The sequence below is a fragment of the Lagopus leucura genome, unplaced genomic scaffold, assembly GCF_019238085.1.
Source record: "Lagopus leucura isolate 7727_CA_CO unplaced genomic scaffold, USGS_WTPT01 Super-Scaffold_702, whole genome shotgun sequence".
Classification (NCBI taxonomy): domain Eukaryota; kingdom Metazoa; phylum Chordata; class Aves; order Galliformes; family Phasianidae; genus Lagopus; species Lagopus leucura.
This window is the reverse complement of record NW_024962254.1, coordinates 5,852,532-5,864,496: the sequence shown is the minus strand read 5'-3', so window position 1 is coordinate 5,864,496 and position 11,965 is coordinate 5,852,532.

The following is an 11,965-nucleotide window of genomic DNA, read 5'->3' as shown; positions in this document are numbered from 1 at the left end:
TCACTGTTTTGTTTGTTTGATCTGGTCTTTAAGTGGTTCTAAAACATACAGAAAGATGCCACTTCTGCAGGGTGAGGTTCTGCTGTTGCCATCCCCATCCTCACCCTATTCTGGTCTCACTTGGTATCCACAACTGCAAATACTGGGTGAGACTATGTGATCTATAGGATCAGAGTGAGTAAAGTCAGCTAGAAATCTGGCAAGCACTGCAAACTCCCTTCATGCCAATTCAATCACCTGGAATTGTAGTCTTGAAAGTAATACCTCACTACACCAATACACTTTGCAGCTAAGTTTTTCATATATGTTTTGCACTTGCTTGTACACAGTAATGAATATGTCATGTTTACCTTTCAGTAACTGAGGAGGACTCTTCAGAATTATGCATTTTAATGTTTGGTGGGTTTTTGTGTTTATTTAGTTTTTGGTCCTAAATGTGCAAGACTTGAAGTGTGTCTAGTAACAACTATCAGATTACAGCCATTAGACTCACGATAAATGAACCAAGTGGGGAAAACTTTTTAAGTCAACAAGAAGGGTGTGAATTGGACCCCTCAGAAGTGTAAAAGATAAGTTAATCTTTAGAAATGAGACAGAGTCTAATGCAAAGTCATGAAGATGCCCGACATCACAAGATAAGATGTTAGTTGTAATTTGACCTTTTTGGTAGCAAGATTAGGAACTGACAAACACGTGGTGGAAAGTGCTGACAAAAGCAACACGAGCGAACAATAAGATCACCTAAAAACTGACAGTAAAACCACCGATTAGGATTTGTCTCATTCTTTCAGGGTGCTGTTCTTTCACTCTGTGTCACATCTTTGTTCTTCCTTTCTTCGAGCTGTGGTTGCAGGTCATGTGAAAACAGCAATGAGACTTCCATTACCAGACAGCCGGCACAGTCTTAGGCTTCAAAGAGTGGAAACTCTTCTATTGATTCATAGTTTTTTTCTACACATCTTGATAGTCTAATTTTGTAGCAGAAGTCTTTGTGTGGGGGAAAAAAAAAAGCTATCAAAGGCTTTCAGGCTGATTCAGCACAAGTATGACTGCGTGCAGTATGTTCTGCTGCCTGGTTCAGTAGAATCAAAGTCACAAAATCAAGTCATCATGGGTGACCTGTGCTCCTGTGCTATTCATGGTTTGACAACACAATGGAAGGTACCATTGCCCACTCTGGACACACGGTTGAAGAGCCTTTTGTCCCATGCAGTTGTTTCTTCATCTTGAATAACTGGTACTATTCTCAGGAGTTAGAAGAGAAAGTCCTTGAAATCTTCTGAGAATAAACCCCTGGTATAGCTTTGGTGAGTGGAAGCATCCTGTGTTTATTAGCACCATTTGTAGAGTTGATAAAAAGAAAAACTGCCCTGAAGGAGCTATTTGCAAACATTACACCTAGATAAAGGATCTAACCCCATGAGGTAGTGAATCCTGCATCTGTCTCACCCATATTTAAGCATCTAATGAGTACATTTGTGTTGATAAAACAGAATTCCCCAAAACAAGCTGAAGCACTTTCCACTGCTGGTTTCCTCTGTCCCTGTTATCTGTTCTCACAGAATCATAGAATGGCTTGGGTTGGAAGGGACCTCAAGGATCATGAAACTCCAATCACCTAACAACAGAAAGGGCCACCAACCTCCAAATTTAATACTAGACCAGGCTGCCCAGGGCCCCATTCAACCTGGCCTTGAACACCTCCAGGGATAGGGCATCCACAACCTGTCTGGGCAGCCTGTTCCAGCATCTCACCACTCTCATAGTAAAGAACTTCCCCCTGACATCCAGCCTAAATCTTCCCTCCTTCAACTTAAAAACACTTCCCCTTGTCCTGCCATTATCTACCCTTGTAAAAAGTTATGGATCACTCCAAACAAAAAAGACTGTCCCCCTCTACTCTGCTCTTGTGAGGCCCCATCTGGAATACTGCGTCCAAGTGTGGAGCCCGCAGTACAAAAAAGACAGGGAGCTGTTGGAGAGGGTCCAGAGGAGAGCCACTAGGATGATCAGGGGATTGGAGCACCTCCCCTATGAGGACAGGCTGAGGGAGCTGGGCTTGTTCAGCCTGGAGAAAAGAAGACTGTGGGGTGACCTCATTGCAGCCTTTCAGTACCTAAAGGGAGCCTACAGAGGGGAAGGGAATCAACTCTTTGAAAGGGTTGGTATGTGTAGGACGAGGAGAAATGGTTTTAAGTTGAGGGGGGGGAGATTTAGGTTGGACATCAGGGGGAAATTCTTCACCCAGAGAGTGGTGATGTGCTGGAACAGGCTGCCCAGAGAGGTTGTGGATGCCCCATCCTTGGAGGTGTTCAAGGCCAGGTTGGATGGGGCCCTGGGCAGCCTGGTTTAGCATTAAACGTGGAGGTTGGTGGCCCTGCGTGTGGCAGGGGGGTTGGAGATTCATGATCCTTGAGGTCCCTTCCAACCCTGGCCATTCTGTGATTCTGTGATTCTGTGAAAAAAGACCCCTGCAGAGAAGGCCTATAGGCATGCCCATGGTGAAAATGAGTGAACAGCTCATAACTGATTTAGCAGTACTCAATTTACATACTCAAGTGAGGCACATGCCCAACTGTGAGCTTCTCTACAGTCAACAACAACCTCCAAACTCTAGGATCTGAATCTGATGGTTTCCTCCCCACTAACAAAGGGTAGGAATATATTTTACTAACCTACGTACCTCACTTAAGCCCACAGAATTGAAACTTTGTACAATGTGACATTTACCGTGTGGTAAATAATACACTGGCAAAGAAAGATGGCTATTTCCCCATTTTGTTAATGGTTCTTCCTCATTAAAATTGCAGGCAGTGAATTCCCAGGGTGGACATACAGTATTTCAAGTTATGCATCTGATGATAAAGTTAAAAAAACTGTTTTTAAGTACCAGTATATGAGCAGAGCTGATGCAAGATATAGTAAAGAACACTCACAAAATCTCTGAGAAAGCATCTAAAATACATGCCTTTTTGCCTGAAGGCAATGTTCTGCAATATCAGCACCCTTCAAGAGGAAGTGGTTGCCGCCTGCTGTTCTCAGAACAGTGAATCAGGAGTTAATCACCCTCCTGAAGTCACAAGGCTGTGGTTTGAATGCTTCAACTCAGAAATCTCTTCTGAATCCTGGCTGCTGGCTGGATAACTGCTTTTCCTACTTCAAAGTCACTTGACTTGAGGAGTAATATTTGGTGTAATTAGATCTATTGACCTTAAATGCCTGGTTTGTAGGTTGCATATGTCACTTTTTTTTTCTTTTTGAAGATTTATCTGAAAAAGAAACACTAACCTATTTATTATATTTGCTCTATGGTTGTAATTACCTTGCCTCTTTTTCCAACTCATTATTAAACACTGACTTTGCAAAGCTACTTTAATCAACCTCTACTCTTTACCTCCTGCTTAAAGCTTGCTCCTTGCTCCTTTTTCCAGTCTCTATTATTACATAACAGTGATCATCAGCATTTATGAAGGCTGTTGTCAGGATCCAAGAAATAATTTACATGCATTTAGTCTCGTGTATATACACGAAGCACTGGCAAATGAGTAGATTTCATTATCTATTACGTTACAACAGTCAGAAAACAGCTGAATGTTACTTGAAAAACAAACAGGTAACAGCTCAGGAAAACGTAATAACTGTATTAAGCAGAGCTGACAGCCTGAGGTGCCATGGGTATATGCAATGTGGCTCTTTGGCTTTCGGTCTAAATGCTAGGTTTCATCTCCGGGACATATGGGCTGGATTGCAGAAGGATGATTATGCTCTGGATAAGTTAATTTTTTGAGAATTTTTTTTTTTACTTTCAAATAACATGAAGAGATCACATTCCCTCATTTCTTTCTCTTTTAGAGATCACCTGTATGAATTTCTCCACCATCACTTGATCTATATCTCATTATTCCCCTAATGAATCAACGTCATTAAGTACCACCCAGCTCCACAGATGGCAAACTTGGTTGTTTATGTGCAACTTCTCTGAAGTCATAGGAGATGTCTGTGACTTAGCCATCAGCTTATACTTCTTTCTTCCACTAACTCCTTCCTCATTTGTCCAAACTGAGTGACTCCACTACAAAAGAGTACTTCCACAGACACCCATGGTTTGAATAAGGATATAATATCACTCTAATCAAGAAAAATATTTTGCTATATGCAAATCCATAGAAATTATTAATTTGGGGTCGTGGCAGGGGCTCTGAGATGCAGAGATCACCCAGGACTCCTCTGCTGAGTTGTGGGTGCTGCTGTAGGAGAAGAACCACAGCCCCAACAGAAAATACAAGCGTTCAAGGAGCCTTGTCACCTGCACAACTCTGTCACCAGAGGAGGAGCACTCAGACTCAACATCTGAAGTTGCCATGGAAGCTGTGCTCTGCCAGATTTGCATATCTCTGCCAGGTTTGTGTAGCTTTCACTTCTGAATGAGAACTGCATGAACGCTTCAAAGGAGAAAGAAATACCCCAAGGTTTTATCTCCAACTTATTTTCCAAAATCCAAAGGACTCTCTCTTTGTTTGATTATGGAACATTTGATCTGAAAACCAGATCATTTTGTCATTGAAGTCATGGCTGGTAACTCATTCTTTAGAAAAATATATGTACATTTTCCTTTCTGGAAACAAAATCAGTGAGAGATATTTAAACAGATAGTAACCTTTCTACCTGTACTGTGGGACCAGCAACTAATGCATGTTTTTAGCATCTCCGAGATCATCAAGACCCAGAACTAGTGATCTCCTCCATCTCCATAAGAGAAACATTAAGCAGCAAATAGGGCACTGAAACCTTCTCAGCAAAGTCATAGAATCATAGAATCATTAAGGTTGGAAAGACCACTGAGCTCATGTAGCCCAACCATCAACTCATGCTATACAATACCACCACAAAACCACTTCACTCAATGTGATATCTATGCTTTTCTTGAAGATCTCCAGAGATGGTGACTCTACCAGGTCCCTAGGGAGCTGTTCCAAAGCATTACCACTCTGAGAAGAAATTTTTCCAAATATCCAACTTAGACCTTCCCTGGCACAACTTAACTGCATGGCACAACCAGACGTGTGGAATGGAGGTAAAACATCAGGACAGAAACAGGAAACTTCACAAATAATCCCTTGCACATCGTACCCCAAACCTTTGTCACATTTTGCCCCTGCTTTTGAGCAATAGAATTAGAATCATAGAATATCCTGAGTTGGAAGGGACCCATTAGGATCGCTGATTTCATCTCCTGTCTCCATATAGAACCACCCAAATATGAGACCATGTATCTGAGGGCTGTAAAATCTCGGAGCATTCAGATGAAGAAATTTTTGTCCAAAAAGAGTTCTCTAATTTTCCTTATAAAATAAAGCAGCACTACCAAAACAAATGACCACTGTTAACCTTCATGCCGGAGGAAGGAGAATCACCAAAAAGAGAAATAAAAAGCCAATGAAGAGGTTAATTACATGCTTTCATGTACCACTAGGAAGAGTTGAGGCAGTCTAGTATAAATAGCCATGATTCTTTTCCTTGTGTGCTGCACCTCTACGTTCCTTTTTGATCAAACATCCTGCCAAAATTCAGTTTGAGCATAAAACCTTCTGGCAAAATTGCATGAAATAAATTCAGAAATTCGCAGAATTAATAATGCTTCAGAATTATTATTATTTTTTCTGTGTTCTAAAAGAAAAAGAAAAGTCTTTCAGAATGAGTCTTCCTAGTGAGACCCTTTACTCTGTGGTAATAAGCAATTCTAAGCCCCTGTGCTTCCACCCACACCCCTCACAAATGTTAATGTTAACCTACAGACTTTGTCCAGCTTAGCTGCTGGGTAATAAAAGCTGCTTCACACAAGCTGAGAACACAAAGCAAGTGGGTGTTATGGCATGAATTGTTGCTTAGTCCTTTAATCAGCAGCTCTTTCCACAGTCAGAAGATGGTGTTTTAAACCCCATGATCACTGATTTGCCTGAGTACTTAGAACAGTGCTTAGCACTGCACTCCATTTCAGTTGCACGTGCCAGGCTCTCTTGTGAAGTGGAGAGCAACAGGACAGCTGAGGTCAGACAAGGGTACCTCACTTCCTCAAGAACCAAAAACCATAGGGAACTCTCTATTCATATAACAGCACAGACTAGACTAGACTAGACTAGAACAGAATAGTTCATCTGGAAGGTCCTTCATGGATCATATACATCTGTATGCTGCTCAAAGGGCTGCTCTGCAATTTATTTAAAACACTCAGGAGTTCAGGATTCAAGTATCACCCAATATTAGTTAAACATTTCTGTTATTGGAAAATAGCTTTTAATGGAGAGAAAAATGCCTAGCATTGTGATTGACTGCCTCAGGATAGAACACAACACAACTCTTACAGGCACTCCTTATTTGAGGAGAGATATGTTAAACATTAAATCCACAGAAACACGCTTGGGTTCACACCTATCTGGAAGATTGAAGGCTGATAAGCTGCACATTTAACGTGCAGTTTAATTGTCTGAGCAACATGATTTGTGTCCATGAACTCAGACCCACAACCACTCTCTCAGACTCTCGTGGCAAACTTTTCTCCCTGGAGTTACTCACCCCAGTCTCAGCTTGAGCTGATAGACAAAGTGTGGCCTAGCAAGGCTGCATTGCATATGTGCTGAACAAATAGAACCGTAGAATGATAGAATGATAGAATGATAGAATCACTCAGGTTGGAAAAGACCTTAAAGATCATCGAGTCTAACCACAACCTTAGCATGCTACCCTAACAACCCTCCACTAAATCATGTTGCTGAGCACCACATCCAAATGGTTTTTAAACACATCCAAGGATGGTGACACAAACACACCAAAGCCAGTGTCAGAACCATGACCTAAATATTTTTCTTTTTTTTTTCTCCTACCTGTTATTTGTCTCAAATATCTTTTTTAGGTGAGAAGGCACCCAGACACAACAGTTTGCCTGCAACCTCTAGATTTTGTCAAGATACAAATAATTAGTTTTCAGATTTCTTTGAAGGTTAATTTTAAGAGCAAATTATTGGTCTTTCTTGCTTTACTTTTATGGAATTTCCTATTTTTCCTCAATTGGTGCCTTGCAAAATCACACAGACCTTGACTCTTCACTCTCCCCTGGAGAAATATAGTGAGCTCTGCATAAAGGCAAGTTAAGCAGGATGTGTAACCCCACCATGATCTTGAAATCTCCACCATAAGCTAACAGTCAGCAAAATTATAGATGATCAGTAAAGGAGTTAATCCACAATAAATCTCTGCTTCTCCTGGTTCCACTTTTTCATACTTCCTTGGAAACTAAACTCAAAACAAAGCCATTGCGTTGGAAATAGATAAGTAAAAACTGAATTTATCGTCCTCCTTGATAACACACATTAAATACATTGTGAAACTACTTCTTAGGAAGCTCTTTGTTTTTCTAGACAGGCTCTTGCTTAAGCAATGTATGTCTAGCTGGTTAACAAATTACTTATTCTTTTGTGTTCAGAACATCAAAATGAAAACGAAGGCAAGTGATAAGGTAACTATTTTTTCACGGATTTTAGGTTTCAATGCTAATGATTAACAAATCCTTCCTACTAAGTAAGAAGCAATCAGAGGTTGTAAAACAATCCTTGCTGCTTAAATATTCTACTATTTCACACATACTGTATTCTTGGGAATCTCAGTTAACTTTCAATTTAAAAGATGATTTGATCCTTACATACTCTCAAAACAGACACTCACTGCTGCAGAGTCTGTCTGCACTGAGTTCTTCCATGGACAGGGAGGTAATTGCCCCAAAGAAGACAGGATGTAAATGGGAGAGATTGTGAATTCAAAAGGCAGATAAACAAGTAGCAAAGAAATAAGCATGAAGAGCAATGAATGAATTGGTACTTCACAATGGGAAAGCAGAGGGCAAACTCTTCTGGTTTCTTCTGAAGGTTAGCAAAGAAATGAAATGATCACTTGACATTTGCTTGACATCTCTTTGGATAGAATGCCATATGTTTTCGTAAAATGGAATGCACAGCAGTATGTGAGTGCTTATATTCACGTAGATAAGCTTTTGGAGAAAGCAGGGCAGGGACTCAAGAATATCTAAATATCTAATGGGAGGTGAGAGGCAAATGGATAATCCAGGTTCTTCTTGGTGTTGCATAGTAATTCTTAGCACAAGTAATGTGCTAAGACTTGAACATAAGAACTTCCACAGTAACATGCAGAAGAACTTCTTTACAATAGGGGTGTGGAGAACTGGAACAGGTTGCCCAGAGAGGTTGTGGAGTTTCCTTCTATGAAGATATTCAAGACCAATCTGAACACCTACCTGTCCAACTTATTGTTGGGAACTGCTTTGGCAGGGGGGTTGGACTTGATGATCTCTTGAGGTCTCTTCCAACCCATCCAACTCTGTGATCTTGTGATTCTGTGACTTTGTTTCTTCCCCCATAGGGAAACCTCACAGAACAGAAGTGCTCCAGAGCTGAAGGAGAGCTGGGTGTTGCTTGCAAAACTGCTGCTTGCAAAACTGCTGCTTGCAAAACTGCTGCGCATTCCCTGTGGATGATAATGTGTGCTCAAACCTCCCAGGTAAGGTTTCTTTCTTTCTCTTGTGGCTGTGTCCCATGGAGGCTTGAGCTTTCTTTTCTCCAACACACAAAGCTGGCAGCACTCACTGTAATACAGAACATGATGGGAGTGTGGACCATGTACCAGGAAGTGAAAGGTTTTGTACCAACCATGCAAGTTTCTGCTCTCTTGACATCCATAATATTTCAGGTGTACTTTGAGAGCAGGAGTTAGCCCAGAAAGCACCAGCTGGCAGGGGTATGGCAGGGATTTGAGGTGTCCTCACAACTATTCCTAGCATCAGATTGAGATCTCTTGCACACAGGATGCACATACTTGCAGTGCTCTGTGGAAGGAGGGCTGATTGCTTTTCCATGTCCTTAGGCCACTTCAGGACAGTTTAAAGCTCACAAGAACTCTCACAGTCCGTTTCTGCATCCAGCCTGTGCCTGTACCATGGTTATAGTATAAAGAGGTAACTGCAGTTCTAAATAAAGCAAGCATTATTTGCTCCATGTGTTTGTTTGCAGCTACATCTTATGGTTTCATCTAACACTCAGAGTCTCCCTGTGGCTACGTGGTGCTGACCTATCTGTTGGGTTAAATCAGAAACAGACATAAGGAAAGTTTAGCTCACCATGAATGGGATAGGGCATTCTTACATGTTTTCAAGATCCAACTACACAAAGTTCAGAGCAACTTGACCTCATTCATAACTGATTCTGCTTTGGCTACGAGGTTGGAGTAGAGATGTTTGAACTCCTTCCCAATCTGAATCATGCCATGATCCTACAGGCTTTGGATTTCTTTTGCCAGGGTTAGAAATTCCCAAGTGCTGTTCAGTAAAGCCTGATGTGTCCTTGCTCAGGAAGATGAGCTTTGTCTCCTGCTCCTGAAGAGACCTGCTGTCAGAGACTTCCTTTCTATACGAATAATTATAGAATCACAGAAAGTCTTGGGTTGGAAAAGACCTCAAAGATCATCTAGTTCCAACTTCACTGCCACAAGCAGGGTTGCCAACCACTAAATCAGGCACTAGATCAGGCTGTCCAGGGGCCCATCCAGACTGGCTTTGAACACCTTCAGGGACAGGACATCCACAGCTTCTCTAGGCAGCCTTTGCCAGCGCCTCACCACCCTCTCAGTGAAAAATTTCCCTAACATCTAATCTAAAACTAAAATGGCTCCCTTGTCCCATCACTATCTACCGGTGTAAAAAGTTGATTTCCCTCACATTAGAACTTACTCAGAATTCAAGTTCTACATTTATACTAGAAGGGAGCTTATAACCAGGAGGGGATTGACTTTTTACACTATCTAACAGTGATAGGAGAAACTGGAATGATGACTAAAAGAGGTTAATTCAGGCAAGAAGTTAGGAAGAAATGCTTAACTCAGGGGTTAGTGAGGCCCTGGCACAGGCAGCTCAGAGAAGGTGCAGATGCCCCATCACCGGAGGTTATCAAAGCCATGCTGGATGGGGCCTTGGGCAGCCCAATCTGTTGGGGGCAACCAGCCCATTGGCAGGGGCTTGGAACTGGCTCATCGTGAAGTTCCCTCCTATCTAAGCCATTCAATGACTCTATGATGTTGAAGAGTTTCCACTACGTGAGGCCATGCAAAGTCTTTTTGTATTGATCATCTACCAGAAGAAGGATGACCTGCAGGGTGAGGGAGGTGATTTTACACTCTATTCTGCCTTGTTAGGCCCCAGCTGGAGTACGGTGTCAAAGTATGGGATCCCCAACACAGGAAAGATGTGGAGCTTTTGGAGAGCGTCCAGAGGAGGGCCACGAAGATGATCCAAGAGCTAGAACACCTCTCTTATGAAGATAGGCTGAAGGAACTGGCCTGGTTCAGCCTGGGAAAGAGAAAACTGTGGGGAGACCCCATTGCAGCCTTATAACATTAAAGGGAGTTTATAAACATGAAATAAAACAACTTTTTACATGGGTAGATAGTCATAGAATCATAGAATCACAAAATTGGAAAGGACCTACAAGATCATCTAGTCTAACCACCCTCCCATTACCACTGTTACCACAAGCACTAAACCATATCTCACAGCTCCTCATCCAGACACCTCTTGAACACTGCCAGGGACGGCGACTCCACCACCTCCCTGGGCAGCCATTCCAGTGCCTGACCACTCTCTGAGACAAAAAGGTTTTTCTTATGTCTAATCTAAACCTCCTCTGGTGCAACTTCTGGCCATTTCCTCAGGTCCTGTTTGTTGCCTGGGAGAAGAGGCCAAACCCCACCTCATCACAACTTCCCTTCAGGAAATTGTAGAGTGCAATGAGGTCTCCCTTGTTCTCCTCTTTTCAGACTAAACAACCCCTAAACAGTTCTTTATAGGACAATGGTTTTAAACTAAAGTAAGGAAGATTTAGATTGGATGTCAGGGGAAGTTTTTTACTAAGAAAGTGGTCATATGCTGGAACACACAGGTTGCTCAGGGAGGTTGTGGATGCCCTTTCCCTGGAGGTATCTAATGCCAGGTTGTATGAGGCCCTGGGCAACTTGTTCTTGTACCTGATCTCGTGGTTGGCAAACCTGCATGTGGCAATGGGGTTGGAACCTGATGATCCTCATGATTCCTTCCAACCCAAGCCATTCTATGATTCTATGATTGATTATGGATCAACACAGGAGCACTGTCACTACAAACATAATTAGGTCTGAAGGGACAAATGGTTGAGAAAATCTGTTTTTTCTGTGTTACAGAAGCCTCTTTTTCCTGCTTTGGCATTTGCTGTCTTTCATGATATCAACCAATAAACTCTCTCTCTATATATATTATTATTTTTTTAATAATGCATTATTTATACTATAACTACCAATGAGTTTTAGAACACCCATTGGGGTAGATTCTGTAGAAAAACAAAAGAAAGAAACGATTTCAACCCCCTTGTATCATGTCCCCCTTATTATTCTGGCACCAAGCAAACCAATAACCAGAGGCAATAAAAGAGTGCAAAGAAATATACTGAGGAACCAGCCCCCTGTTTGTTACACAAAGTGGTCTGAGGCAACCCTAAAAATGCAAGAGAGCCCTGCAGCTCTGTAATAGGTCTGATATTGTTTTCAATAAAGTAAAAATTGCTTGCAAGAGGAAACAAGCAGAGGAGAATCAAAGTAGAAATGAAAAGGGAAAAAAGAACTGCAAGTGAAAAAAAAAAAGAGAGAGAGAGAAGTGAAAAAATAAACAACCAGAAATCAAAATGTACTGTACAGAAGAGGAAGAAGAAATGGAAATGGTTGCTGAAAGCCCAGATGGTGCTGTGACACGTGACTTCAACTACTGACAAAATCACTTTTTTAAAAAAAAACATAATTTTTGCCTCTGTTTCCATAAAAAGCAAATGCAAAAAATGGAGAGGTCTAGTTCAGTGTGGGCAGTACATCTGCTTTGTGG